Source organism: Mya arenaria, chromosome 13 (assembly GCF_026914265.1).
Source record: "Mya arenaria isolate MELC-2E11 chromosome 13, ASM2691426v1".
Lineage (NCBI taxonomy): Eukaryota > Metazoa > Mollusca > Bivalvia > Myida > Myidae > Mya > Mya arenaria.
Window position 1 is genome coordinate 7,919,846 of NC_069134.1, and position 23,768 is coordinate 7,943,613.

The window sequence follows — 23,768 nt, forward strand, 5'->3', positions numbered from 1 at the left end:
TCATGTTATTTCAAAAGTACATTCGGAGTCAAAGAAGGCGATCAAAAAAGCCCGGCGCGATACTTTAGCCTATTCTTAAATGATACATACATACGCTCAAATATAAACACAATGCATACAGATCAAGAGTAAAACGATGACAAATTTCTTCAATCTGCTAATTTCACTGATACTGACGAGACGCTCCTTTTTGGACTTGAAAAGGATTTCTAAGATGTCGTCTTTTCTCCAGTAATCGAAACTTGAAATCAGCAAAACAGCATATAGCAACCGCACAGACAAGTCAATGCTTTTACTCTTATTAATAAAACATAATCTTGATATTCAAAAAGTCCTACAATTAAAACCTTTTGACAACACTTTCCTACCAATACTTACATACGGATTAGACATTTGGGGGGTTGTAAAAACTGATATCATTGAATAAAAACATAATGACTTTTTGCGGAGAATCACAAACCTAGGAGAAGTTCAACAATGTATATTCTTTAAGCAGAACTTGGAAGAACTCACTTAAATAAAATTATACGTTCGAAAGTGATAAAAATTTGGTAAAAACACTTAATTCCAAACTCTCTGAAATCGGTATCATCATGTTATCACTATATGCTTCACAAGCAGTTCAGAAAAAAACAACACAAACTAAACGATGTAGGCCTCTCTAATGAATTGCTCTAACAAGCATCTATAAACCTTAAGTCGATTGACAAATTAGTAAAACACACTCTTATTGACCAATTTAAACAGTCCTTGCATGCAATCATCAATAATACAAATAAAAGCGATTGGTTTAACCTAATCAAAGAATACACTGAACAAGCCTCCAACCTTAAGATCTTGAACAGAAATGATGCTGTTACTTAAATTAGGTTCAGATCTGCAAACCACAAACAAGCTGTTGAAAGAGGTTGATGACAAAGCACATCCTATGCTTAAACGAACGAAAGTGTGATTTCTGCTCATTAGACATTGACGATGAATTTCATACGTTACTTGTCTGTAAGAAATTGTAAACCAAATCAATAAATACATCTCACCATTATATTTTAACCGCCCTAACATTGTGAAATATAAGCAATTTATGACAAGCACAGATCAAGACACGCTCGAAAAATTATGTTAGTCAATTCGAATAATACTTAAATCATGTAACCGAATTTAACAATACTCGCATCATATCATAACAACTACAAATTAATCCTAATCTTCCCCAGTCGTCGATGGTCAAATTTACAACCCATTCATGTATTCGCACTAAACCCACGCAGAAAAGGAGAAACAAAAACCATCTCCACCCACTGGCGTTGCGCCTCGTTATCTCATCCATCGTCATTTATAACTGCAACCTTATTCACTTTCAAGTTATAACTCAACCTTAACCCGAATGTCTTGGAGTGTATGTATATAATCCAAACCGAACAAGAACACCCCTAACCTCCCCCGGAAATATCAGCTATTTCGTAGACAGGATAAAACAACAGTGGCCCTGCTAAGCTTAAATACACGCACAAATAAATGGTTATTATTTTATGTACTATTAAACACTCATTTCGAAGTCCTGTATCATATTACTAATTACCAACATGCGTTATATATATTGCAACGTGAATTAGTAATAAAACGAGTTTAGAGTGGGTTTAAACAGTATTTAATCATATGTTGTTAATATATCAGCATGTTACAAGTATACATGAAAAAGGATTGTAGAAATAGCTTAGAGCTAAGAGCTAAGACTCCATCTCTTATTTATGTTATTATAACATAGAAAAATATATGTGGTAAGGTTGATAGGTTGTCGGAAGTCACAAATGCATCGTTAAAGTAAAAGTTTTTATTCATAAGTGAAATTCACTTAAATAGGAAATAATCAGTAGAAAGGATAAAACGGAGAATAAGAGTAGGTATAAAGATTCTTTATGTGGAGTTTTGACCGGTTGTGGCAGAAATGGGAGATGCAGGAGAGATAGTGGTAGTAAGAAGTAGGATATGTGAACTGGTTTGGGCGCGTGTTTCGGGGACACTCCCGAGTAGGCCTTTATAATAGATAACGAAAACAAATTCGAGGCTGAGAGGAACTTATGAACATGGCGAAATAAGTTAAGGTTTGTTATGTTATCAGAATGAGCACTTCCGAATAAGAGTGATTGTAAATTAACAGGTAGAGGTGATTGGTAGTTTTGAAAGATAATCTGTCTCTGGTTGCGATATAGGTGACAGTGAAAGAAGTAGTGTTCGGTCGTTTCTATCTGCCCACACTGACAGTAGGGGTCTGGAATTATGTTATTTGAAAACAAGTGCTCCTTTAAAATACTACAATGGGTCCTTTTTCGAGTTTTGAGTTGAGTTGTGTTGACTGGTAGAGACTCCTTGTCCTTATTTAATTGCCCAATAAAATGTATTGACGTCATTAAATCATCCAAACATATTGTATCACAAAATTTACAACAACCTGGAAGATAAAATGATCATATCAGTGGGGTGTAAATCAATGTTTTAAGAGCAATTTATGTGGACCAGACAAAACCAATACTGCCTTATCTAAAAAACTATAGACTACAGTATTTTATCAAAAGTACACATTTTGTAAACAAGGAGTGCATTAGATGCGCAATAAGGTTTCAAGTTTGGTCTTAACAGTATTATACATTGACACGTTTAAAACCGACGATTATAAGTCCGACGTGGCAGATTTATGGCCTAGTGTTAACACACTTGACTGTCAATCCATGGTTCGCCGATCGAATCCCCGCCGCACAACTTAACAAATACTGATCGCCTTCCAGGAAAGACATCAAACGGGGGTCCCGTGTGACAGTGCTATGCACTTGTGTACGTTAGCGTACCAGGGTAGCTCTAACTAGGGTTACATTCTGACTGTGCACTATGCTGCAAAAAAACATAAAATGACTTATAATCGTATCGGGGCACTCGCCGAAAGGACACGGTCCGAAAGAAAGCATGAATAAGCTTTCACACCACCGACGCTATATCGCATCAATTAAATTAAAATAGTGGACTATTATTTGTATAATGGTATGCATTTTGCAACTAACCCAAATATTCTTTAACCAAAGTCTGGGATTTACCTTCGATGTGGATTTAGGGATTTGAATGCATTCACGGATTGGACTATTTTTTTTATACAAGTACCTGCTGTTGTCATAGCGCTATATCAATAAACAGAACTTTATCAGAAGTCTTCATTCGTTGTTAACGAGGTCTTGATATCTGTTAAATCTAGAAATATGTTTTAAAGGTGATGTATTATTGAGAAAATCAAGAAAGAAAAATGAAGGATGGAAAACTATAGTTTGTTTTAATCTATAAAGTCGAATTTCGTGCAGGTAAGAATACATTGTATTCCATCGTATCAATTTAATAATTTGTACAAGGTCTTCCGTCAAGGGCATTCAGCAGCGCAAAAGTTGATGGGGAAGGTCAAGCAATTTAAATGTTTCAAAATTAAAGGTTTTATTCAGTTTTGAGGAACTCTCTTTTCCTTATTAAAACATTATTTCGAAATTATTTTTGGTGTAATAATGAAATGAGTAAAAAGAATATAATTGTTTTTCTCGAAAAGCATTTCATTCAAAACAAATGTCTGCCATCGTCTTGTTATTTGTTGATGATGTATATTCGAATAATAAAGTGATTAAATAAAACCTTTAAAATATAATGAAATTCACTTTGGCTAGTCACAAACTATTGAACTTCAAAACTAAACAGAACATGCATTTTAAAAACAGTTAACGTTTTTGTCCTTCAAAGCAACGGCTGCATAAATAGTTAATACATATTGCTGAACTCGGAATAGAAAAACGTTGACAATCATCAGAACATTTTTTAAAGATGCCGCGTTAAGGCATAGTAAAATTCAGAGGATACACATGTATCAGATATACTATTAAGGTAGCACACCCCTAATGAAACCTCCACTTGAAACGCTTCAATTTTAATGCTTTAGCCTATGTTGTTACGCACAACACTACAGATCTTTTGAGATTTTCAAGGTATTGGTTCGAATCCAGCTAGAAGCACAAATATGTTTTTCTTTTTGTTTTCATTAGCTAACATTTTTTACAGAAGGTAATATTGTATTTTCATTTAAAAGTAATTAAATACATTTATACACATAAATATTAGCTTTTGTGAAGATTTTATAACTTGCAGGCACGGCTGAAATAGGTGGTTGGGAATTACAAACTTTATTTTGTTTTAAATGAGACTGTAAACAATTTTGATTACCGTTACTAACGGTTTAAGAAAATGCATAAACATCAGTTTTTAAACTTAAATATTAAAATCTGCGATCTATTCCTTTGTCAGAAGTCTTATATAACTGGTTTCCATGGATTTTCGCTAAAATTGGTTCGTTCCAAGACTAAAAATAAAGACTAACAATAAAAGGTCAAAACGTTCAATCTGTAGCTTTAAGCCTATATCGTATGCTTAGTATTTCCTACGTTACGTCGAAATTATTTTGATTAGATGAAAGTTGTTTTATACAATTTTTTTAATGATAAGAAAAGTAAAACCTCTGTTTAAAATCTTAGAGATATCACTGTTTTACTCAACTTACCCCATCGATAGTATTGCACTTAACATGAACAAATAAAACTGTGATATATTGAATCACTTATGTCTAAATGATTTCAATGCAATGGCGAATTCGTTATCTCTTGTGCACATTCGCTTCACAAATTAACTCATAAACTGACAAATTGGGACAGTGCAATTCAATGATATTCAGCATTTATACGGGCTTTAGACCAACCGAAGCTCGACAAAACCCTATTTGGACTTCATTCATGCGCAAACACAGTTGGCACTTCTTTCTTTTAAACATGCAACCACCATAACCCAATGAAAGACGTTAATGAGGGATATACCACCGAGCGACACAAACCCTATTGAGCGCGTTAATCCGAACATCCGAGCTAGACAAATCAGTGTTCGGTAGTTTTCGGCAACGCATAATCGGTAGCTTCAGTAAACAAATATTTACATATGAAATGGGCCTACCAGATGCAAAATATAGTGCCTCATTGAACCAAAAATTTATTTTCAAGCATGTTCATGAACAAAAAATAGGAATCCTATCTATAATCTCATCGGAATTGATGTTTTGTGAGATATACATATAGTTAGTTTTTTAATAAAAGACTTTCAAACGCAGTGATTTCCAATCAAAACAAAAGTCACTTTTTATTTTAATTGTCGTTGTGTTATGACGGATTTTAGAAATCACTTAAAACATTATTTCCCTAACACTATTCATTGCCTACCGATTTGATCTCGACCACTGCCTACACATAGTAGTACTGGCCACGTTACAGGTACTGTGTGATTATTTTGTAAGCACTACTTCGCGTTTGACAGTTGAGATGATCTTGAAAATAATGAAGTGTTGATTTTGTATTTGCATCACCATCTGATTCAGTGAGTGATTTATTAACTCGTTGGAACAAATGGAATGGTTGACTGCGGGCCACCAGCCTGAGTGGGAATGTGACTAAAACGTCAAATAATTAAAACACCTGCCAACCATCAGAATAACTGATTGAGAGATTAATACTAAAAAAGGGGAACAGTGTGATTTACATCCTCCCATGACAAAGAATCTGTGTGAAAGAATAAAAGTAAACGGTTTGACGGGGAGGGTGCGTGAGGGGTGTGTCTTCCCGCGAAGAAACACCGTGCCTGTGTGAGAGAATGTAATTGGAACATTGACGATGTAATGTGTGTGGTTAAGACCTGGCCGCCCGGTGCTCGATTGGTTTGGGCGCATTGCTGGTGTACGGCGGTCGTGGGTTGGAGGCCGACACTTGGCGCGTTTTATTCCACATGTCTTCTTAGATAGTGGCAGGTGTGAACGGCAGGAGTGAATTTGTCGGCAAAAAGGTAAAAGGGTGATGGGTTGTAGAATGTGTACGGTCGCCCTGTTAGGTCGATTGGGGTTGGCGCGATGCTGGTATTACAGCGGTCATGGGCTCGTGCCCCACACAAAGCATACTTATTCTTTCTGGTTTGCTTCAACTCCTCTTGTCATGCAACACTGTGTTTGTGTGACAGATTTTAACTAAAATATTTGATGGGGAGTATGGGTGGGATTCCCCCTTTTTGACAAGCAACGCAATGGCTGAGTGCGAGTTTGTGATTTAAAATATGAATGCTTCGGCCAACACCTTGGCTGTGTCAGAGATGACTGAAAGGATGAACAAGGTTGTCGTTACCTGTCAACTAACCCGCTGAGAAATTGAAATAAAAAGGTGAAAGACGGTTTTGTGTGGCAGGGCTTTCCCTCAATTTCAACACAGTGTCTGTGAGATAGACTGTAAGAACGCAGGAGAAAGATTGCCTTTCAAGCCACGCTTTGGCTAAGTCTGAGATTATTGATTGAGCACTAGGGGTATTAAAGATATAGTGACAAAAGGATGGTCGGGAGAGTATATAAACATATGTCAACACTTAGCTTGCCGGCGCTTAAGGGTTCTTGAATAATGATGTTTGTTCATTTTGTAATACCTACTAAATAGGGCCTCTTTTGATCTTAACCTGGCAAATAAGTCTTGGCAATTTAACAATTTGTCTCGCGACAGATTCAGGTTATAAGACAGAGATGTAAAATTAATTTGTTTTGTTTGAACTTTAATGCGCTATTCCCTGGTTAAGCAAACTTTCCACAATCGTTTCTACTCATAAATTTTGCAAATAATAATGATAATTATCAGCCCAAAAACTGTCAGTTTCAGGAAGCCTTTACTTATTATATTTTACAGCGTCTTCTACTTAACAACTGCTTTGTTTTAGTTTGGAACACATGTTTGTTTAATTTGAGAATGAGATTTACTCAGCAGTCAACTGTATTTCTAAACGAAAAGATTATCAATTGGGCGTAAATGCATAAACTTAAAAAGGTAAGGGACCAACAGGTCGAATTGTTTTTAGATTATACAGGACGAATGAACAATTCAATCATGAGAATTCGAGGAACCGTTTTGTACTAATAAGCAAGGACAATAGTTAAAAAAGGTGCACAGCTGCAATAAGGCTGCATGCCTCATCAAAGCTAAAAAAGAACGATTTTTAGTTGATTATATTCCCTCTGATAAATACCATCGCAAATAAATAGAATAATATAGAATTTCTTAGCTATACATGTATGAACAGAAAAATTAACAAACTGGATGTGTGAACGATGAAAGGTGGGGTTCATCGTATCAAAAAACAAATGTACGTGGACGGGTTTTATTTACGTTTTTATATCATTAGTGGTTGGAAAAGTCACGTTTAGAACGTCATTTACTATAGTTGTGCAGTGACCTTGACCCGGGTCCATATCTCAAAGGTCAAGGTCACAGGATACATTCATAAGTCAGAGTACATAATAAAAATTGTTGTTAATTGAAACTGTTAAACAAGTTGCACAAATTGATACTATGCTCACTCTGCCGAGCATTATCATTATGTGCAACAAGTTTAAAGATACACTCTTCCAACTAAGATTTTTCACAATAAATACGATTGTTTTAATATAACAAAACGAATGGGTAAATGTTGAAAACAGTGGTTTTTATGTAAGATAATGAGTTTAATTTGAGAGAATGGTGCAGAAAACACGATATTCCGACGTCGATAGTGGATCTCAGTAAATCTTTAAGCGCTCACCAATCATTTAATATTTTTGCGTTTTCAGTTATTAAATACACAGTTACAATCTCGTTATCAGTAATTAATAATTTCCATAAATGCGTTATTTAGTAAGTGGTTAAAGGTTTACCATTCAAAAGTAATGTTTGTTCTGATTTTCTGAATGTTCTGATTTTGAATAAGAGTGTCACTTTAATATCTTATTTTACACTGGATAGAAACGTGATAATATATTTATAGCATGTGTCTCTTCAAAAGCAGTAAAACAATGTTATGACGTCACCACAAAATATATGAGTATCACTTTATCGAAAATACTTAGGGCTTGCTACTTCATCGATGTTGTAATTCAATGACTTCTTCTGTTTTTTAGCCGAAATTACCTTGACATTGATCTAACCTACATTACACACAATCTGAAAAACTGTAACAAATATGGTTTTATAACATGTTCATATATCCAGGAATATTTAGGTCACCGATCAAAGAACTTGTGTTTCTTATTTTCCAACTCTTGACCAGTGGTAATGCACAACTTTGATCAGATTCAACGTACCAATCAGGCTCGGAGCAAACCAAATTGTCTAAAAACAGTGGCATTCTTTGGGCTGCCTTATTAAATCTGCCAATGGGAATCAATCCATTGCGTAAATCGGCCTAATGGTTTACAGTCAGAATAAAAGCTTTCAACGATCATTGCATTTGTTTACTCAGCGAGAGTAGCCCCCCCCCCCCTCTCCGCACGAATGACATCTCGTAAATTCTTGCGTTATTTAGTGCGATAAGCGCACGCGTGATCGGCATTTCGGCGTCACCAGGCGATTTTTGTAAACCGATGAAATAAACCTGTCCAAATCTGTTTTTATTTTTAACCGATAGTATCTAATTCCCCGGTCGCGGCTAAACTCTGAATGCAAGCATATACTTGCATTTATTTAGATTCAGTACGCGTTCATTTTAAACTTTTTACCTAAATATGTGTATTAAAATTATGATGACCCGTGATCGATCTCATTAATGTAGCATTAGTTCTGAAGCTCTGATTTAAATATTCGTAAAGTAAATTTTTCGACTTTAAAATAAAACATAAGTTGAAACATTTATTTGATAGCTTTCTTATTATTATCAATGTGATTTACCTTTTTCTCCCAAAAGGCATTCAAATAAGTCAATTTTTCGACTTTAAAATAAAACATAAGTTGAAACATTCATTTGATAGCTTTCTTCTTATTATCAATGTGATTTACCCTTTTTCTCCCAAAAGGCATTCAAATAAGTAGATCATGACTCAATGTTTAATATGTCAAATTATTTGTTTATAAACATTTTTTCTCTTTCCAAGAGTTAAATTAAATTCAACATGAATTTTAGAACGGATCTTGTTGCTGTCCTTTGGATCTGAAGGAAATTTCTTGAATGGCTACTTGAAGTTATTCATTTTGGTAAGATATGTATACATTCAAAGAACAAGAATTTGCTTAGCAATTTACTGTTCCATCTATTCTCAGAATATCTAATCGACACTTAACGGTAACGGTAATTATTCTCACAATGCATGTCGTAGAGACATTGATGTCAACGAGGATGTATACTCAATTGTGGGTACAGCGCTTTGAACGAATCTGTGACTTCCAAAATGTTGTTTGCCCCATCGTCCAGATCATCCTTCTCTGTCCTCTCAACAAAAACATAAACCACGACTTCCTAATGCGCCGGTAAACAGATATCGTCGGCAACTACCACTTTCATCACCTTTTTGTGGATTACCTTTCTGCAGGCACGGTATTTCAAACCAATTAGAAAAAATGAGGTTTTTGGTTAGAAGTAGGTCAGCCGGGCCCAAGGCACCACCAACCAAAACGTCTTAACCACTGCGAGCTTTTTTACCCAATACTAGTGGTCGCAGGGTAACCCTAACAGTACCTTTACCCCACTTTACCCGCCCCACGAAGAAGAGTAGACCCTCTCGACACCGGTCTTTCTTGGTCATTTATCTGGCTATATAACCGATGCGATATGACTATTGTCGTCGTCCCGGTGTCTATAGTGAACGCAACGAAAAATCATCAACCTCGCCTTGGATGTATATACGATCGCCAATGTCCATATACGTTTTCCAGCTCCTTTGGATTTCCGCCTCCGTGCTTGTATCAACTGCAAAATGAGGCCTCTCTTATGACAATTAAAGCGCTCAGCATGGTTGCTTCTACTGTGTGGCCAATTTTGCCTTGATACAGTCTTTCTAGAAGCTGCCGTTGGTCATCTGGTGACGCAGTTTTTCTCTCTTCATTCCGTTTTGCTATCTGGGCTTTGAGTATCAAAATCTTAACGTCCGATGCACATCATAGCTGCTCTTCGCTATCATCTGCCGTTAATTGAGCGCCAACGTCAAAAGTGATTCTGGCTGCATTTCGGCCCCTACCACCCCTCATTGCCGCTCTCTCTTGAATGCCTTTTGGGAGAAAAAGAAAACAAGAAATCAAACTGGAAACGCTGTTTTACATCTAAATAGCTCATAACATTACTTTTAGGTCATGTGACCTAGTTGTTCATCCCAGATGACCCATATTCGAAGTTGAGGTAGAAATCAACAAAACAACCTTTCTGACAAAATTCCAGGATATTTGGGCTGAAAATGTTACCTCTAGAGTATTAATAAGGTTTTTCCATATGTGGGCTCTGTGACCTAGTTTTTGACCCCAGATGACCCATACTCGAACTTGAGCTAGAAATCATTAAAACAACCTTTTTGACAAATTTCTAGGATATTTGGGCTGAAAATGTTACCTCTAAAGTGTTAACAAGGTTTTTCCATATTTGAACTCAGTGACTTAGTTTTTGATTCCAGATGACCCATATTCGAACTTGAGCTATAAATCAAAGAAACAACCTTTTTGATATATTTTTAGGATATTTGGGCTTAAAATGTTAACTCTCAAGTGTTTACAAGTTTTTTTTTCATATTTGGGCTCTGTGGACTAGTTATGACCCCCAGATGACCCATATTCGTTATTGAGCTAGAAACCATCGAAACAACTTTTCTAACAAATTTCCTGGATATTTGGGCTGAAAATGTTACCTCTAGAGTGTTAAATAGAGTTTTCTACTTTTGGATCATGTGACTTAAAAATGTGACCACTAGAGTGTTAACCATCTTAGTGTGGATGGAAGCTAAAAAGATATGTCGTGGGTGTGCTGCAAGTCAGTCCATCGATGGGACCATCGTGAGTTTTCTTGCATCGTAGTAGGGTTGCTTTTCAAGTGGTCAGGTTGTGCGACTGTCACACCACAGCCACGGTTACTTGTGTGACGCTCGCGCGTCCTTTTCGCGATTATATAGTGTGATCCGGTATGTTGCCTGAAATTTGCCCTCGAGGCTTTCAATGAGATCATCAAAGTTCTGTCTTAAATGTTTAGACTTGTCACTCTATTTGAATCAAAGTTTTGTATCCACGATGCTTAAAATGAGATCTAATAAGAGAAATGTAGTAACAGTGACATAATGTATGTGCTCAGGTAGAGCAGCCATCCCCAATCAGCGCCGACAGACAATCCTTATTTCGCCCGAGCTATTTATTCCATAAGAAAAGAATATATATTCCAAGATAACTCACGGTCTTATAATGTTATTCGAGCCTCTTATGAAATTAATATTCATGAGAAAATCTTGCAAGCCGTAATATTGTTTGACTAAATAGACTTTTCTGTTACCGCCGACAAGATACTTATTGCACTTCAAACGCAATGACGTCAACGGACAATCTTAAGATAGCTTCAACTTCAAACTTCAAAGTTTTTTGACAAATCGGCATAAAACAATACCTTTGGCCATTTAACATATTTAACATTGTACAGACGGCCGAATGATATTTCTTACAACAAAATTACATAAATAGTTATAAAGAGTTTATATTTGTAAAGAAAATATAGATAGATATTAAGCAAACGTTAAGAAGCAGGTATATTATCAAGTTGTTCTTGTCTATTTAGCATAGCATAATGAATATATTTAGAAACATTTCTAATTGTTTTCGATTTTTCACACGACATTAACTTAATAAACTTTTGAATAGTCGGGAATGGTACATTTATACAATATTTAAGTCTTAAATTACGTTAAAGTGGGCAGCATAAAATAAAATGGTGTTCGGATTCGGACTTTGATAAACATACCTAGTTTTTTATATATATAGTATGAATGCAGTGTGCTATTTGTGGAGTTTAGTGCTGTTCTTCTATGTTTCTTGTTTTTGATTTTATGTTAATGTCTTTGGCGTTTACCCATTGCCATTAAACTGGGTTTATGTTTAAACTTTTTGCTTCTGAGCTTGTTTCTGCAGCTTTTTGCATGAATTTCGACTAGTCTCAAAGTACAACATTAACCAAGTGTAGCATTTCTATCAATATTTAGATATCTGCCCGTTTCATTTTCCAAAGAGTGAGAACACAAACGTAATTTCGACATTTCTTTTCTATTATAGTCATTATTAATAACATCAAGATATTTTTCAAATTTAAGCTCATTTTAAATAGTCTATAAAAATCTAATTTTGATTGGCTAGCTACAGTTGTGTTCCACTCCTGTTTATACTAGTCATACAATCTTTGTTTAAACAGAGGTAAGTAATTAACATCATTATTGAAAGCTGTGAAATTATCAGTAAATCCCATGTTGTCTAACAATGTTTTTAAAGCAAAGGTCCAAGTATTATTTTTATTTAAGTGTTCAACTTGTAACTGTTCTGAATAAAACACACATATATATATAGGGTTATCAGTATTTTCATTATTTTCAACCAATACCTCAGTGCACGTTCCTTACATTTAGCAAACAATGGATATCTACCCAGTTCTCGGAGAACTGCTGCACTAGAAGTCTGAGGTTTGATACCCAGCAGGTGTCTGCAAAATTTAAGACGTGATCTATCAACTTTTTTATAATTATAAATGTCCCATATTTCAGAGCCATACATCAGAATGGGGGAAATGAGTGTATCAAATAATTTTAGTTTAGATTTAAAATCAAAATGAACTTTGCTAAATATAGACAATAGACTATGATAGGCTTTAAGTGCTTGTTTATGCAATGCTTGTACAACATATTTAATAGTCCCAGTGTAATGGAATTTAATTCAAAGATATGTAAACGAGTCAACAAGATCAATGATTTCACCGTTCATGGTCCACACAAACATGTGTCTGGATTTACGGTTTTAAAATATACACACTTTTGTCTTATTTACATTAATTTTCAAACCCCATTTATGAGAATAAGTATAAACATTATCTAAAAATGCTTGCAAGCTATTGGGTCCGTAGTGAAAAGAGCAATATCATCTGCAAACAACAACATATATACAGACAACAATTCTATATCTTCAGCGGTTAAGTTTTCAAAATCAATCGACTCACTAATATCATTGATAAATAAAATAAATAGTAATGGAGAATGTGGTTAATCTTGTTTTACACCAAGTGAAACATAAAAAAAATCAGATATTTCCATATTTCTACAGTTGCGTACACACGATTTGACATTCATAAATATTGATTTGATCACCCTTAATATTTTGCAACTCACACCAGATTTTGATTGTTGTATCCATAAAGCCTCATGATTAACTGTATCAAACGCCTTTTCATAATCAATAAAGGCACAATACAATTTTGATTTATTCATTAAAATCTTCTGAATAATACTATGCAATATAAAAATACAATCTGAAGTGCTGTGGGTATCTCTAAATCCAAATTGTGTGTCATTAAAATATTTCAAATTTCACACTAATCATTTATTCTATTACGAAGAGTAAGAGAAAATATTTTAGCCATTTTATTGACAAGAGTGATACCTCGATAATTGGAGGGATCGGTTCGATCTTCTTTCTTAAAGATTGGAACAATTATGCCCTTTGCCCAAGACTCAGGGTATTCACCTGTATCATAAATATGGTTAAATATTTTTTTTGCTATCAATACAAAAATCAGCAACATTGTTTGTGATATCAGCACTTTTATGTCTGTTTAACATAGATATAGTTTTGCATATTTCCTCAACAGAAAACGGACAATCTAGCATTTCAATATTCACTTCTAGGAGTGCTAGGATGCGGGGAATTAGATACAATCCTAAAATTATCAAAAAAATCATTGATTTCTACCTCAATACGATTAGCACTTTTCGCCGTTTTATATTTCTTAATACGTTTCCAGAATTTACGTGGATTCTGTTTACTTAACAATCTGCGAGCATTGAAAAATATAATCTTATTTTCAGCACTCGAGTTTCAATTAGATAATCGTTTACATCTTTAGAACTCATCTTTACATCGTTCACTGTTACCATTGAACCAGCAATGCATAAAGCATAGGCATAGATACGACGAACACCAGTAGAAAATGGCGAATGTTCAATTATGACTCACGGCGGCAGGTCGATGCTACGATGCTTAAAGTTTAGTAGAACTGTCTTGCGACGACGCCCGGTGGCCCACGATTAGCCCAGGTTTTATGTCGTGTCGTTGCACAGATGCATCGTAAGCTTGGCGTGACAAGACCTTAAGGCTCATATTTTTTTATTAAATTGTTTTGGGGTTAGGCTTTTTTATTATTTGCAAAAACTGTTATTGTCACCGTACTTCACAAGAACTACAATTTTGTTCAAAGTATTGAACTGAAGCTTCGTAATTATATTACCAGTGACCATACTTATGTGAGTTCGAGTTGCGGCCAGTAGGAATTATTTTAAGAGGAACGAAAGTAAAAGAAGGAAGTAAAACACTTTGAACATATCCGGGTTAATTTCTGCGATAGGCCGTCGAAGGCAGTGCCTTATTTCATATTTAATATTAATGTAATGGCAATACAGGTATGTTTCAAAGTTTACATTAAATTCAGAAATATTTAAAAAGTGCAAAATGTTATCATGAGATAACAATATATGTACCGAGGCTGTAGACCAATGTAAAAAACTCGTTCGTTATACACAAAAAACAATGCTAAAAGGTTTTTAAATTGACGATTCTGTTTACCATTTTTAACTCCCACCCAGTAATTACATTGAGTGTAGGCAAATCTTGACTTCACTTCAGGGGTTATATCATAGCAATTGGCCGCAGCGTAACCCCTACCTGTTTATGATGGAAAAGTTATACTTTGTTAAAGTACTTAAATATATATGTTTCTATTCCAGTTGATACAATTGTTTGTGAATTTCCAGGTTTTCCTTTGCTTAAATATAGAATGATCCTAAAAAGATAAATATCAACAATCATAAGCATATAAATAATAATCTATTTCATTAAATTAAGTTAAACTGTCTTAACATCGTAAACAATCTATACAGTATGCCGTACTGTTTTATATAATTAAATCGTGTGCAATGGCAGGTTAAATTAAATGGCTAAAACATACACATACGATAAATGATCTTAAAAAACAATGTACGCCAAACAAAACATCACATCAAAAAAGATCTCTTAAACCCCAATCTCTCTCTCGCGTTGTCCGTAGTATTTCCAAGCTGAAAATCAACTGTAAACCATACCGAGATGTGTTAGGTATGGAATTAGACTTAAAAGAGCACCTCAGAACCTACATTTATATTTAAATACAAAATGTTCACATGTCACGAAATTATGTAACAAAACGTAATAGATACAGCTGAATGAACCTATTAATCAATCCAAAGCATTGCAAACCCATTACAAATACAAAATATAACAAATGCAAACAAATACTGACCCTTGTGTATGAATTATCACTTTTAAACCATAAAGCAAGTAAAACGTGCCTGACTCGATGATTCAATTTCTGCGCACAATGAAAACCAGTGATTATTGGTCTGTAACAGTCATTATCAAAGGGATATTTTGCCTGTTTAACCAAGTAACTCTATTAACCAAAGTTATCGTTCTTAATAAAACTGCACATTGCTACATGTTTACCTTCTTTTGTAATTAAGTGAATATGAAAGCACTTTTTATGACGTTTATATGCATTTGATAGGTATTATTTTTCATTATTTATGCATAAATTGGTATGGATAATATCAATAAGGGTTTACAGTCGAGTTATAACAATCAAGTTAGGAAAATAGGAGTATTTACATGCAAACACACTTACAACATGCAAATAAAAGCCGTATTTGCCAATTTAAAAATAATAGTACACGTACCGAGCAAGATTAGGTACCAGAAATCAAAAATCACCAATTCACGATGTTGTTGTCATCGTCAGTAAAGCAATTATTCACTAATCAATTTTTCTAAGACACCAGCATAAAACCACAACCCAAAACTCGAAGTCAAGTTTGTTATTGGCAACAATGTTCGAGTAAACAAAAAAGAAACTTGATATGTGAATCATCTTTGAAAAAAATAGTAAAACGGTAAAATTAAAACAAAACTACTAAAACCTATAAAACCTGTCAAACAAAACGACTGAACTATATTAGCTTCAAGGCAAACTACATCAAGTGCAATTCTTTGACCTCGCAGTGTTCCATGACATGCAGACCTCGACTGTGACGATCCACTGTATGCAGATCCAATGGTGGTAATGTACCACCTGCATAGCATTAATGCGGTTTTCTATCATTTCAGAGCACAATGTGGCATACGACCACTGCAGAGCACACATGTGGCATAACACCACTGCGGAGCACAGATATGGCATAATACCATTTTTAGAGCACACATGTGACATAACACCATTTACGATCACAAATATAGCATGACAACATTTTCAGAGAACACATGTGGTATAACACCATTTGCAGTGAACAAATATGGCATTGCACCATTTGCAGAGAACAAATGTGGCGTAACACCATTTTCAGAGCCCAAATGTGGTATAACACCAATTGCAGAGCACAAATTTGGCATAACACCATTTTCAGAGCACACATGTGGCGTAACATCACTTGCAAAGTACACATGTGGCATAACACCATTTTCAGAGCACACATGTGGCATAACACCACTTGCAGAGCACACTTGTGGCATAACACCATTAGAAGAGCACAAATATGGCATAACACCACTGCAGAGCACACATGTGGCATAACACCATTTGAAGAGCACACATATGGCATAACACCACTTTCAGAGCACAAATGTAGCATAACACCACTGCAGAGCACACATGAGCATAACACCACTGCAGAGCACAAATGTGGTATAACACCACTGCAGAGCACAAATGTGACATAAAAACACTGCAGAGCACAGATTTGGCATAACACCATTACAGAGCACAATGAGGCATAACACCACTGTAGAGCACAAATGTGGCACAACACCACTGTAGAGCACATTTGTGGCATAACACCACTGTAGAGCACAAATGTGGCATAACACCATTTGAAGAGCACACATATAGCATAACACCACGTTCAGAGCACAAATGAGGCATAACACCACTGCAGAGCACACATGAGCATAACACCACTGCAGAGCCCAAATTTGGTATAACACCAATGCAGAGCACAAATGTGACACAACATCATTGCAGAGCACACTTGTGGCATAACACCACTTTCAGAGCACAAATGTGGCATAACACCACAGCAGAGCACAAATGTGGCACAACACCACTGTAGAGCACATTTGTGGCATAACATCACTGTAAAGCACAAATGTGGCATAACACCATTTGAAGAGCACACATATAGCATAACACCACTTTCAGAGCACAAATGAGGCATAACACCACTGCAGAGCACACATGAGCATAACACCACTGCAGAGCCCAAATTTGGTATAACACCACTGCAGAGCACAAATGTGACACAACATCACTGCAGAGCACACTTGTGGCACAACACCACTGCAGAACACCCTTGTGTCAGAACACCACTGCAAAGCACACATGTGGCATAACACCATTTGCAGAGCACAAATATGGTATAACACTATTGCAGAGCACAAATGTGACATAAAAACTCTGCATAGAACAGATTTGGCATAACATCATTACAGAGCACAATGAGGCATAACACCTCTGCAGAGCACAAATGTGGTACAACACCACTGAAGAGCACAATTCGGCATAACACCACTTAAGAGCACAATGTGGCATAACTCCACTGCAGAGCACACATTTTGCACAACACAACTGCAGAGCACACTTGTAACAGAACAACACTGTAGAGCACATTTGTAGCATAGAACCACTGCATAGCACAAATGTGGCATAACACTAATGCAGAGCACAATTTGGCATAACACCACTTAAGAGCACAATGTGGCATAACTCCTCTGCAGAGCACACATTTTGCACAACACAACTGCAGAGCACACTTGTAACAGAACTTGTCCGGTTAGCGCAGTGGTTAGCGCACTCGCTTCTCACCTAGGCGACCCGGGTTCGATTCCCGGCCTGGGCGCATGTGAGTTTGGTTTGTGGTCACCAAGCCGGACAAGTGGGTTTCCTCCGGGTTCTCCGGTTTCCGCCACACCACAAGACCACACTCTCGCGTAAAATCGTGCCAACGAGAGTGATTAATATAATGTTGTAATAACTTGTTTCACAATCGTTGTAAAATAAATATTTTTAAACTAAACAGATCAACACTGTAGAGCACATGTGTGGCATAGAACCACTACAGAGCACAAATGTGGCACAACACCACTGCAGATCACAATCATGGTATAACAACACTGCAGAGCACAGATGCGATATAATAACATAGCCGAGCACAATTCTGACACAACACCACTACAGAGCTCACATGTGGCATAACAACACTGCAAAGCACAAATGGAAAGACATAACACCCTTGCAGAGCACAACTTTGACAAAGCATCACTGCAGAACACAAATGTGGTATTTCAACACTACAGATCACACATGTGACAAAACACCAATGCAGAGCACAAAAGTTGTATGTGTGTTATACCCCTGCAGAGCACAAATGAGGCATAACAAAACTGCAGAGCAAATATGTGGCTTCACAACACTGCAGAGCACAATTATGACACCACTGCAGAGCTCAGATGTAGCATACCATCAATGCAGAGCAGAAATGTTGCATGACACCACTGCAGAACATAAATGTGGCATAACACTACTGCAGAGCACAAATGCGGCATAAGAAATTGTGGCATCATACCATCTGGAGTTTACACATGTGGCATAACACCACTGCACAGGAAAAATACGACAAACACCACTGCATAGCACTTATACGGCATAACACCGCTGCAGAGCAGAAATTTTGCATAACAGCACTGCAGAGCACAATCGTGGCATTACACAACATAGAGTACACAAATAGGACAAAACACCATTGCAGGGCAAAACTGTGGCATAAAAACACTGCAGAGCACAATCGTGGCATTACAACACATAGAGTACACAAATGGGACATAACACTATTGCAGAGCAGAAATGTGGCATAACAGCACTGCAGAGCACAATCGTGGCATTACACAACATAGAGTACACCAATGGGACATAATACCACTGCAGAGCAGAAATGTGGCATAACAACACTGTAGAGCACAATCGTGGCATTACACAACATAGTGTACACACATGGGACATAACACCACTGCAGAGCAGAAATGTGGCATAAAACACTGCAGAGAACAATCGTGGCATTACACAACATAGAGTACACAAATGGGACATAACACCACTGCAGAGCAGAAATGTGGCTTAAAACACTGCAGAGCACAATCGTGGCATTACACAACATAGAGTACACAAATGGGACATAACACCACTGCAGAGCAGAAATGTGGCATAACAACACTTTAGAGTACAATCGTGGCATTACACAACATAGAATACCCAAATGGGACATAACACCACTGCAGAGCAGAAATGTGGCATAACAGCACTGCAGAGCACAATCGTGGCATTACACAACATAGAGTACACAAATGGGACATAACATCATTGCAGAGCAGAGTTGTTGCATTACAACACTGCAGAGCACAATCGTGGCACTACACAACATAGAGTACACAAATGGGACATAACACCACTGCAGAGCAGAAATGTGGCATAACAGCACTGCAGAGCACAATCGTGGCATAACAAAACATAGTGTACACGAATGGGACATAGCACTGCTGCAGAGCAGAAATGTGGCATGACAACACTGCAGAGCACAATCGTGGCATTACACAACATAGTGTACACAAATTGGACATAACACTGCTGTAGAGCAGAAATGTGGCATAACAACACTGCAGAGCACAATCGTGGCATTACACAACATAGAGTACACAAATGGGACATAACACCATTGCAGAGCAGAGTTGTTGCATTACAACACTGCAGAGCACAATCGTGGCACTACACAACATAGAGTACACAAATGGGACATAACACCACTGCAGAGCAGAAATGTGGCATAACAACACTGCAGAGCACAGTCGTGGCATTACAACACATAGAGTACACAAATGGGACATAACATTATTGCAGAGCAGAAATGTGGCATAACACTGCAGAGCACAATCGTTGCATTACACAACATAGAGTACACAAATGGGACATAACACCACCGCAGAGCAGAAATGTGGCATAACAACACTGCAGAGCACAATCGTGGCATTACACAACATAGAGTACACAAATGGGACATAACATCATTGCAGAGCACAACGACATTACATAATCAAACATGATGTTTCATGACGTGATCATGCATTGATCAACACCCCAAGCAAGGGTTATCAGTCACAGCAGATTATCGCTTTCATTTATTAAAGATGTACATAATTGTATGTACATAGGTATCGTATATAAATAAAATACGACATCTAATAGGGTTAGCGCAGTTTTTGCAAATTTAAGAAACTTGAACGGTTATGTAATAACATTGTTAAAGGCCATATATTATATTTTTTCACATATCAGTTTATCATTATGAAAACAAATCATTAAAAACATATCAATTTCTTTCAGACTGAAAATCTTCAAGTGTTTCCTGACATAGCCGTCTATAATAGAAACAGATTTATATCGGCAATGGCTTGGTCACACCCAATCTGCTGTTTGATAAGCTAAGGTTGTGGCTGCGCCAAATCGATATTAAGACGCATTAAACCCCAATCTCTACATCTTTCTTTTAAAACAAATATCTCTTACAGCAGAATAAGACAGTCCTTTAGAACATATTGTTTGTTAGATCACTTAAAAACACTTGTCCCAGCAAGAGTATCTATATTAGGATATGCAAATATCGTTCTAAAATTCCTACGGGGCACGATAAGCAATTTTAGTTCTGGGTATAACTACACTTGTTTTGGATTTATCAACAAATGCCATTATTAAAAATCTTTATACGAGATGTTTGAAAAATCCCATTTTCTTCTTAAATACGAAACAAAACACAAGCCAGTACAAATACAACAGCTTATTTACAAATCACCAAGCAAGCAGATCTCAGAAGCAAAGCGTTGTAAAATATACAATTAACATCTGTAATTATTGGATCCTTTGCACAAAGGATTTTAAACAGATCTAATACATACATTTAAGCACATTGCTATCATTCATAATAATCACACCACAGTCTGAAAAGTTGCCAACTTATAGCTCTTGGTCGTGTTCGAACATTAACTTCCATTCAAACAAGCCTCTATAACTCATGAGAATAGGTCTAGTGCAAAACCATTTGTTTTTTTCACTCACTCCAGGTTAAGTTTTAAACAAGTCCGTCTCCGTTCGCTCCATGTCCTCCTAGACCCATGGGTCTGGCTCCCTACTGCACAAAGCTTCACATCCGTTTGCTGAGTTTCCAGTGCCCAAGCATTTATGGCAGACAAGGTCTTGCCCGAGCTTCTATCCAGCCACATATCGTTTTCCCTTGCGAAAGAAACTTCAAAATTACTATTAAAACATAAATATGATTTAACACCTTGAATAGAAAATATTTCAAAATGCTTTCACTTTGCTATCATTATTTTTAAACTCAAATAATATTTTAAAACGTAATAATCTGCATTGTATATCTTAAAGCCAGTAACCGCATTAAACCCTGATCATCACTGTGTACACATGTAATCAACAATCATGACAATGAGTCAAGAAATCATGAAAAGAGGTAATATCACAAACCATTTTAAACGCTGACATAACATACATCAGCTTTGTAATTGCTGGATGCAAGGTTGACAGGGTAGGTAGGCGTCTCTGACATCTTATACTTTTCAAGGCGTGCCTTGATGCGGTCCTCTGCACGGCGGATACGCTAATACCCTTATCTCGCTCTGTTTATATTCTTGTATGGTGTATCAACCTGCCGGGGGAAAAGTCTGCCTTTCAGATTAACATATTCCGGTGTTTTAATTAAGTTTTTGCATCAATCAAGAATTTCTCCGCCCTTAATGCATTTCTCACAGAAATGGCTTTGATAGCATTGACAGCAAAAACCGCAACTTCAGAATTAAACAAGAACTGTTTTCTGTTTGCTACTGACTTAAAGCAATGGAACTGTCATTGCTCACCTTTTAGGCACTTTCAGCTGCCTATTAAGTTCTTCCTAAAATAGTTTTTTAGATCATCGTAGTAACTGTCGAAATAACTCGTCAACAACTCGAATGTTTTAAATCACTTTTGGAATCAGTCTTTGTAATAACATACATGTGTTATGATGCCAATAATACCACAAGTGACGAATTATGCCCCGTATTTACCTATATACCGAGCCAAAGTACCTTGCACGAAAACAAGTGCACGAGAAACAATATTCCTGCCACAACCAAACTGGTTCGTTCTTAAAGCAATAATAATAAATGCAAACTATCTAAAATCGCAAATAATTTTATATTTACTTTATATTTCGAAAGATGATAATTGGAATTTAGCAACACTATTATTTTGTGTGCTTATTACACGATATTACTACATGATTCAAATCTTAATAGAACAAAATTGGAACCGACCTTCTTTGCTAAAGAGTCTCGTGTAATGCTTCAAACGGACACAGAATTACTAAACATTTTCTCGTCAAACACATTCAGAAATCGAATTACAGAGCAAAATTGCACTTTTACAATGTATAAGATTTTTTTCTTGTAGAATTTCTTTTTCCTATGAATTTAAAATTAAATACTTCGTATTTGAATGCGCGCGATTAAGCACACTTTTCGGGAGCCCACGGGATACTTTCTAACTAATGTCGCCGATTCGCCTTATTAATTACTTTTTTAATGCCATCCGAACGAATCATTGGCTTTTTGTGAATGAATCGGTATCATATTCCTGAACAAATCGTTTTACACTTTATCTGTGCTGATCCTTCTATTACGATATTTAGACTCATACCAGCATTTTTCTTATGACACATTAACTGACTTCCTTAATATGATAATTGTATATACGACTGCTCACTCACTCACTCACTCACTCACTCACTCACTCACTCACTCACTCACTCACTCACTCACTCACTCACTCACTCACTCACTCACTCACTCACTCACTCACTCACTCACTCACTCACTCACTCACTCACTCACTCACTCACTCACTCACTCACTCACTCACTCACTCACTCACTCACTCACTCACTCACTCACTCACTCACTCACTCACTCACTCACTCACTCACTCACTCACTCACTCACTCACTCACTCACTCACTCACTCACTCACTCACTCACTCACTCACTCACTCACTCACTCACTCACTCACTCACTCACTCACTCACTCACTCACTCACTCACTCAATCAATCAATCAATCACTCACTGTGAGAAGCAAAAGCATTAAACCTCATGACAAATTATAACACTGTCTTTAACAGGCTGTTGCTTGGTCGTTGCAATAATACAGAAGTGGTAACAATATGAATACGTGAGGTGTTGAGCTGTAAAGGAGAACAATGTCGACCGCCACAGTAAGCCCAGGCACATCTGATATTGAAACCTCCTCGAGACATCACAACACAAACAAGAGGAAATGTCACAAACAGTCTTCAAATTGGTAAAACATCCATATTCTGTATATATATATATCTGACATAGTGTGTGCAAAAATATCATATCTAGTTGTTAAATGTGAAAAAATGTGCAAACTTTTGAGTGGTGATGGATATCGTAGTGTATCTATTTTTAAAGGTAATGTGTGTTTCTTTGCAGCTCAGTATTTGAGGATGG